A 7,191-nucleotide genomic window follows, 5' to 3' on the forward strand; every position below is an offset into this window, starting at 1 on the left:
GGTACGTCGGCGCTGGTAGTATGGCGTGGGAGGCGACGGCGGAAGACTGGCGGCGTCGGCGGGCTGCTGCGCTGGTCTTCGGCGGTTTGCTGTGGTGCGTTTGCTGCTGGTGCGGCGGAAAGCGTCTCAGCTGTAGGGGAGAAAACCACTCGAAACGCGAATTGCCCCGTGATCGAAAAGAAGTACTCCAAAAATAGGCGGGGGTACGACCGCGGTTTATTCAATATGACTTCCAAAATTGAACTACTTAAGTCTAAGCTCCGCTCTGCGCTCCAAAGCGCAGCGGAGATTTCACGGAGGGGAGCTGGGAACAGCGCAGGAGAACGGGAGCGCGAGAGAGCGGTGCAGCTGGATAGCGGGGCCGGTCCAGATTCGCCGGACAGTGGGAAAAACTTTTAATGGAGTATCGACCTCCAGAAATTGTTTCTTAAAAATTACAGCTGTGTGCAGAGGCTGCAGGCCTGTGCTTGATGTATTCGAAAAAGTTTTTTGAAATGCTTTGTACGCTCTCCTAACGTGATTTGTCTAAATACCATGCATTAAAACAATGTTTGTTTGATTTTTTAAAGGTTTTTTTACATTTCTCAGAAAGGGCGCTAAAGATGGTTTAACTAAAAACAGTATAGCCCTTAAGATTCCTCAACTCTTGACTTATAACACAATGTTGCAGAAATGGACGCTTGAAAGTTATTTATCAACATAAATTGTCACATTTTCCGGTTTAGAACAACTAAGCTTGACCATTGAATTTTTTACATGCGGATCCGAACTCCATCATTTACATTGTCTTAACAGTTCAGTATAAGAAACTTTAGTTTCATGACTTTTCGGAAAGTAGATCAATTATATGGTTGATGTTTAAAATAAGAACTTGTGATTGTACACTCGACTAAATAAATACACTTCCATAAATTTGCACATTCTGCACGCTCCAATACTTTGCTGAACCGTGCCGAGCAAATTAAACGAGCAACTTAAGGATCGATATATTTCGCTTTTCTGGTTTCCCACAGTAAAATCTTCTAAATGTAACTTTTTCTACTTTCACCGCAATTTTTCGTGAACCAATCAGCAAGGTCGATGAAGAGGAGGGAACGTTTGACCATTGATGTTAAATGTTATATGTTTAAGCTCTTTCTCGTTTATTTTAATACTCCAGACTGATAGCCATTTCTCAACTATTACAATATGATCAGATAGTTGACCGAGTTGGGCATCTCGAGTGAACTAGGATCGCGGTGTCATCAGCAAATGTAGATGTAGTTAGTCCATCATTTGTAGGAATATCAGAAGTGTGTAGGACAAACAATGTTGCCCGAGTGCGCTTTTTTGTAGAACTTCAGCTATTATATTGTATACGCCGGAAGTAGTTGCACTGCGCGTTACAGCAAACGATCGATTATAGAGGTAAGACCCAAGTATCTTATACAGGCTGAAGCGTCCTCATTTTTGTTCACGGGACCATCAAGCCAGACACGGTTGAATGCTTGCGATAAGTCAAGAAACATTGCACTGCCGTATTCGCGATGCTCGAATGCAGTACGGATTTCTGATGTTCCTCGATTGACTTAGTTTCCCGAAAGCCGAAATAATGTGCCGGGATTATATTTTGTGCTTTGAGATGGGGCTCTATTGGGGTGAGGAAACATTTTTTGAACAGATTTGATAGACAAGATAATAGGCTCAGTCGTCATCTAGCTTTCTTTGCGTTCAGACGTGCTTAAAATTTTCGCTGTTACTTCCCCGCTGTCCCGAGTGCAATACCGATGTAACATTGGCCCAGCTTCGCGCTTCGGATGCTGTTCGCTGTTCTTCCTTGTGCCGTCGCGCCTATCATACTTCTTGCGTAGCCCTACCGGACGATGTGCTCAAACTTTTTTTAAATCCAAACATACTGTGGCAATGTGATAGCTGTGTGGTTACGAATGATTCGCATTCTAAAATTTACGAATATGATGAGAAATTGAAAGCCCTGCAGCGCTTATATCAGGGCCTTCATAATAAATTCTTGGAGGCGTTCTTCCCTAAAGATGATGCATTGACTCAGAATTTAAATGTAAATCTCAAACCTCGTTGCATTGAATCAGAATGTAAATTCCAAGCCTCGTCTACCGAGACCTACCAACGTAGCTGCAGCTCCCCAGTCATATGCGGCTGCTGCTGCTACGTCTTCGGCGGTCGTTGACCCTTCTAATCATGCTCTGGATGTTGAGAGAGGAAATTTCATACAGGTTCGAAATAAGAAGAGAAGGAACATCAACAAGCCCAATAAACATGTTGTTGGAGTGGCTCCTAATGCCAAAGATCTTCATGTTTTGCCGACCAAGAAATTTTTGGATGCTAGTTCTCTCACTATTGTAAAACTTGTAAAAAAAGATGTTGACGTTACAGCCTTAAAGTTTGTAAATTTCAAGCTTGGTATCCCCGATCACCTTTATGATTCAGTATTCAAAAACGATTTCTGGCCGAACTCAGTTAAGGTCAAGAGATTTATTCATAGAGAACGGGCCATTGTGGTAGGGGATAGAATCTTATCTAATTTTCAGGATTTGCCTGGAAAAACTTCAACATCAAGTCATCCATCAAAAAACCCCTAGTGATCGACGCCACTAGCGTCGGTACCTTTGCGGGACATCTTCTGCAAGCCTTTCCTCATTTGTCGTAGTCGCTTTCGCAACAACATCGGCAGCTGCTTGCCTTTCTCACTGCGCCTTCATCATCTTCTGGCTCTCTCCTAACGCATCAACAGCATCAGCCGGAGCTTTTGTTGTCCGCTTCGCGCGACATTCGCTGTCCGCCTGACTCTAATATCGGCGCGCTCCTCAGAGTTGCGCTCTCATCATCTTGCGCCTCTCTCCCGTTGCACCATCAACAATATCAGCTGGAGCTTTTGTTGTCAGCTTTGCACGACATTCGCCGTCCGCCTGGCTCTAATGTCGGAGCGCTCCTCGGACTTGCGCTCACATCATTCTCCGTTGCTCTCCTGAGGCTTCATCAACAACATCAGCAGAAGCTTTTGTTGTCCGCTTTGCGCGACATTCGCTGTCCGCCTGGTTCTAATATCGGCGTGCTCCTCGGAGTTGCGCTCTCATCATCTTGCGCCTCTCTCCCATTGCACCATCAACAACATCAGCTGGAGCTTTTGTTGTCCGCTTTGCGCGACATTCGCCGTCCACCTGGTTCTAATATCGGCGCGCTCCTCGGAGTTGCGCTCTCATCATCTTGCGCCTCTCTCCCGTTGCACCATCAACAACATCAGCTGGAGCTTTTTTTGTCCGCTATGCGCAGCATTCGCCGTCCACCTGGTTCTAATATCGGCGCGCTCCTCGGAGTTGCGCTCTCATCATCTTGCGCCTCTCTCCCGTTGCACCATCAACAACATCAGCTGGAGGTTTTGTTGTCCGCTTTGCTCGACATTCGCCGTCCGCCTGGCTCTAATATCGGAGCGCTCCTCGGACTTGCGCTCACATCATTCTCCGTTGCTCTCCTGACGCTTCATCAACAACATCAGCAGAAGCTTTTGTTGTCCGCTTTGCGCGACATTCGCTGTCCTCCTGGTTCTAATATCGGCGTGCTCCTCGGAGTTGCGCTTTCATCATCTTGCGCCTCTCTCCCATTGCACCATCAACAACATCAGCTGGAGCTTTTGTTGTCCGCTTTGCGCGACATTCGCCGTCCACCTGGTTCTAATATCGGCGCACTCCTCGGAGTTGCGCTCTCATCATCTTGCGCCTCTCTCCCGTTGCACCATCAACAACATCAGCTGGAGGTTTTGTTGGCCGCTTTGCGCAGCATTCGCCGTCCGCCTGGCTTTAATATCGGTGCGCTCCTCGGAGTTGCGCTCTCATCATCTTGCGCCTCTCTCCCGAAGTATCTAGAACATCGGCTGGATTCTTACTCTTCACTAGGTTGGAACCCGCTCATTGAAAATATGTTCTCTACATATTCGCCGCTGGAGTTAATCCAACATAGGATGCTGCTATCTTCAGATTCTGATACTAATAAGCTCAGCGCGTGTTTTGGGATAGCGCTCTCTTTTATGAGTAGTCGGATACACTTTTCACTGAGCTCTTCATCGCCTCTCTCTATTGATGCAATTTCTTCTGCGCTCTTTGGATGGCCGTCACAGAACAGGCATGCGTCCGTAAGAAAATCATTTACATATTCCCAATTCGACTGCACTATTATTCCTTGGAATAATATAATAATACGTACGGATACGTTGCGCAAGGTACTTAATAGTACTTATGATCATGCGAGGCCGACATCTAATTTGGATGTTGAGAATTCCTCTTCAACAATATGCGCTGACTGGCAACCTGCAAGGGGCTTATCTGCAGTAAACTCAAACAGCCATCATTCAGGAAATAATGACCTGAAAATATACTTTCAAATATATTCGGCATGAGAACTAAAACGCAGTCTGTCTTTATGAATACTTCCAACAGTGACTATGACATTATCATACTGGTTGATACTTGGCGAAATTCTAACTTTAGTTCGAATAAATTCTTCGATCCTAAATTATTCCAAGTTTTTCGTAAAGATAGAGACTTCGGAAGAATGCAGTGCGAGAGAGGAGGTGGTGTCATCGTGGCTGTAAGCCGTAAATTTTGTTGCACTGTAATTCGACTCCTTAATAATGACTCCCTTCTGGACCAATTGGCGTTTACGGTGTCTGGCTCATCCGGGAAGATATCGATTGTGGCTTCCTATGCTCCGCCTGGCAGTCATTCTGGGCTTTACCAGCCTCACTTAGACAACATCTCCCACATCCATGCCAGCTTGGAGGACTCTGATGGCATATGTGTGGCAGGAGACTTCAACCTCAGCTCGGTTTTCTGGACGTGGGACCCACAAGCATCTGCTATGGTGCCCGGAAATGTTCATCATTCACATGAAATAATTGTCATTGATGACTGTTTTAGTATGGGCCTTACCCAAATTAATAATATTTTCAATGATTTGCATAAGCTTCTTGATTTAATCTTCATTAATTCTATTGTTCATTCTAACGTAACTCTGGCTGAATTTACGATTTCAAATTGTATTGTACATCACAAACCCTTGTGCTTAAACATCGAATTTTACAGCTTTCTGCCATTCAATGATTCTTCCTAGATATATATTTGATCCCTCTAGTTTGAGTTCCCTAAGGGATTGCCTGCTATCCTTAAATTGGGGCGCCTTGCTATCGAACCCTTGCATTAAAACTAATTATAAAACCTTTCTTTCAACGATTAGAAATACTCTTGACAGCATAGTCCGTTCCAAGGTACGGGGTTCCTACAGGCTTCCTTGGTATACTAAGGGACTGCAAAAAAAACCTTAGAAACAAATACCTCAAAAAATTTTCTAAAACACATATCCCGGCCGATGGTGAAAGATATGGGCAGCACAATCGTGAGCTTAAGTTTTTTAATAAATTTCTATATAACCAATACATTTGCGAAGTTGAGCATAGTTTGAAGGCCAACCCTAAGGCGTTCTGGCGCTTTGTTAACTCAAAAAAATCACATTCGTCTATACCTTCAACAATGTCGTATAGTGATGTTGTTGCTTCCACTGAGGCCGATATTGCCAATTTGTTTGCTGCCTTTTTTCCTCGAACATTGATCTTCCGATGATTGGTATGACCTGGAAACTTTAAATTCAATTGCAGAAACTTGCAACATTGGAAGCCTGGACATATCGTATGATGACATTTCTGAAGCAATTAGTTATTTTGATGATTCCCCAAGACTAGACTTTGATGGAATTTCATCATTCTTCCTTAAGAATTGTATTTCCAGTCTTTACCTACCCCTGCAAATTATGTTCTCTTCTTCCTTGTCTCAAGGAAGATTCCCAATTAGATGTAAAATTTCTAGAGTCACGCCGGTCCATAAAGGAGGAAGTAAATTTGATATTTCTAACTATAGGTCAATTGCTAAGATCAGGAACATAGCTAAATTGTTCGATGGAATAATTTTCAAAACATTTTGTTTCTTGATAAGGTCTTACATCGAACATAATCAACATGGCTTCATGCCTGGTCGATCTACGACGACCAACTTGGCTGTCTTTACCAACACTGTATAAATGAATTTGAGGATCATTTACAGATAGACACGATTTACACAGATTCTGCCAAAGCTTTTGACAAGGTTTGTCACTCTGCCCTAAAGGCTAATCTTTCCAAACTTGGCTTTCCCTCCTCTTTTCTCAACTGGATAGCGTCGTATTTGGATAACCGACGCTATCATGTTGAAGTAGGTGGTGCGTTATCCCATCCTCATAAAGCGACATCTGGACTTCCTCAGGGTAGCTCCCATGGCCCTTTACTTTTCATTATTTTAATAAATGACATTTGTTTATTTATAGGACTGTCAGTAACATAAATGATTCGATATTGCTTCAATCTAACCTAGATAGTATTGGTAGTTGGTGTTTCAAGAAAATTTTGCCTTTAATCCTTAACAAATGCCACATCGTTCGTTATGCGAAACGTTCTGTAACTATTCCATCCACTTATCACATCAATAACCACCCTCTCTCTGTTTTGAATGAAATAGTTGCTCTGGGGGTATTATTTAATGACAAATTTCTGTTTAATGAGCACCTGAATTTTATATTACCAAAGGCTTATGCAATGTTCGGCTTTGTTAAGCGAAACACTTTATTATTTAATGATCCTTATTCCAGATTGTCTGTATACACTGTCTTTGTCCGTTCTAGGGTTGAATATGCTTCCTTTATTTGGAATCCCTCGGGAAGTGTCTAGATCAATAGGATTGAGAGGTTGCAGAAAAAGTTTTTGAAGGTTGCATTGCAATCCTTGCATTTTACTGAACCGGCTCCGCCCTATGATAGTCAGTGATCCCTGCTTTACACTTGTTCCTTGAAGGATCGCCGTGCAACTGCTGGCCTTCTCTTTCTGAACGATCTTCTAGTAGGAAATATTGATTGTCCTTGCCTGTTGTGATGCATAAATTTTAATGTTCCTGCCAGGAATCTCCGTACCATGGTTCCATGGCACTAAGGGCTCTTAGATTGTTTAGTTCTTTGCCTTCTAGCATTAGATTCAGCTGGGGGGCCAATATAGGGCAATCCCTTAGGGAATATTTTTTAATTAATTTTCAATAACAGATTTAAGGTAATCATGTGTAGCCAGATAAGGATTTATCCATTTGCGATAAGTAAATAAATAAA

Source organism: Drosophila suzukii, unplaced genomic scaffold (assembly GCF_043229965.1).
Source record: "Drosophila suzukii unplaced genomic scaffold, CBGP_Dsuzu_IsoJpt1.0 scf_26, whole genome shotgun sequence".
In the NCBI taxonomy this organism is placed as follows: Eukaryota; Metazoa; Arthropoda; class Insecta; order Diptera; family Drosophilidae; genus Drosophila; species Drosophila suzukii.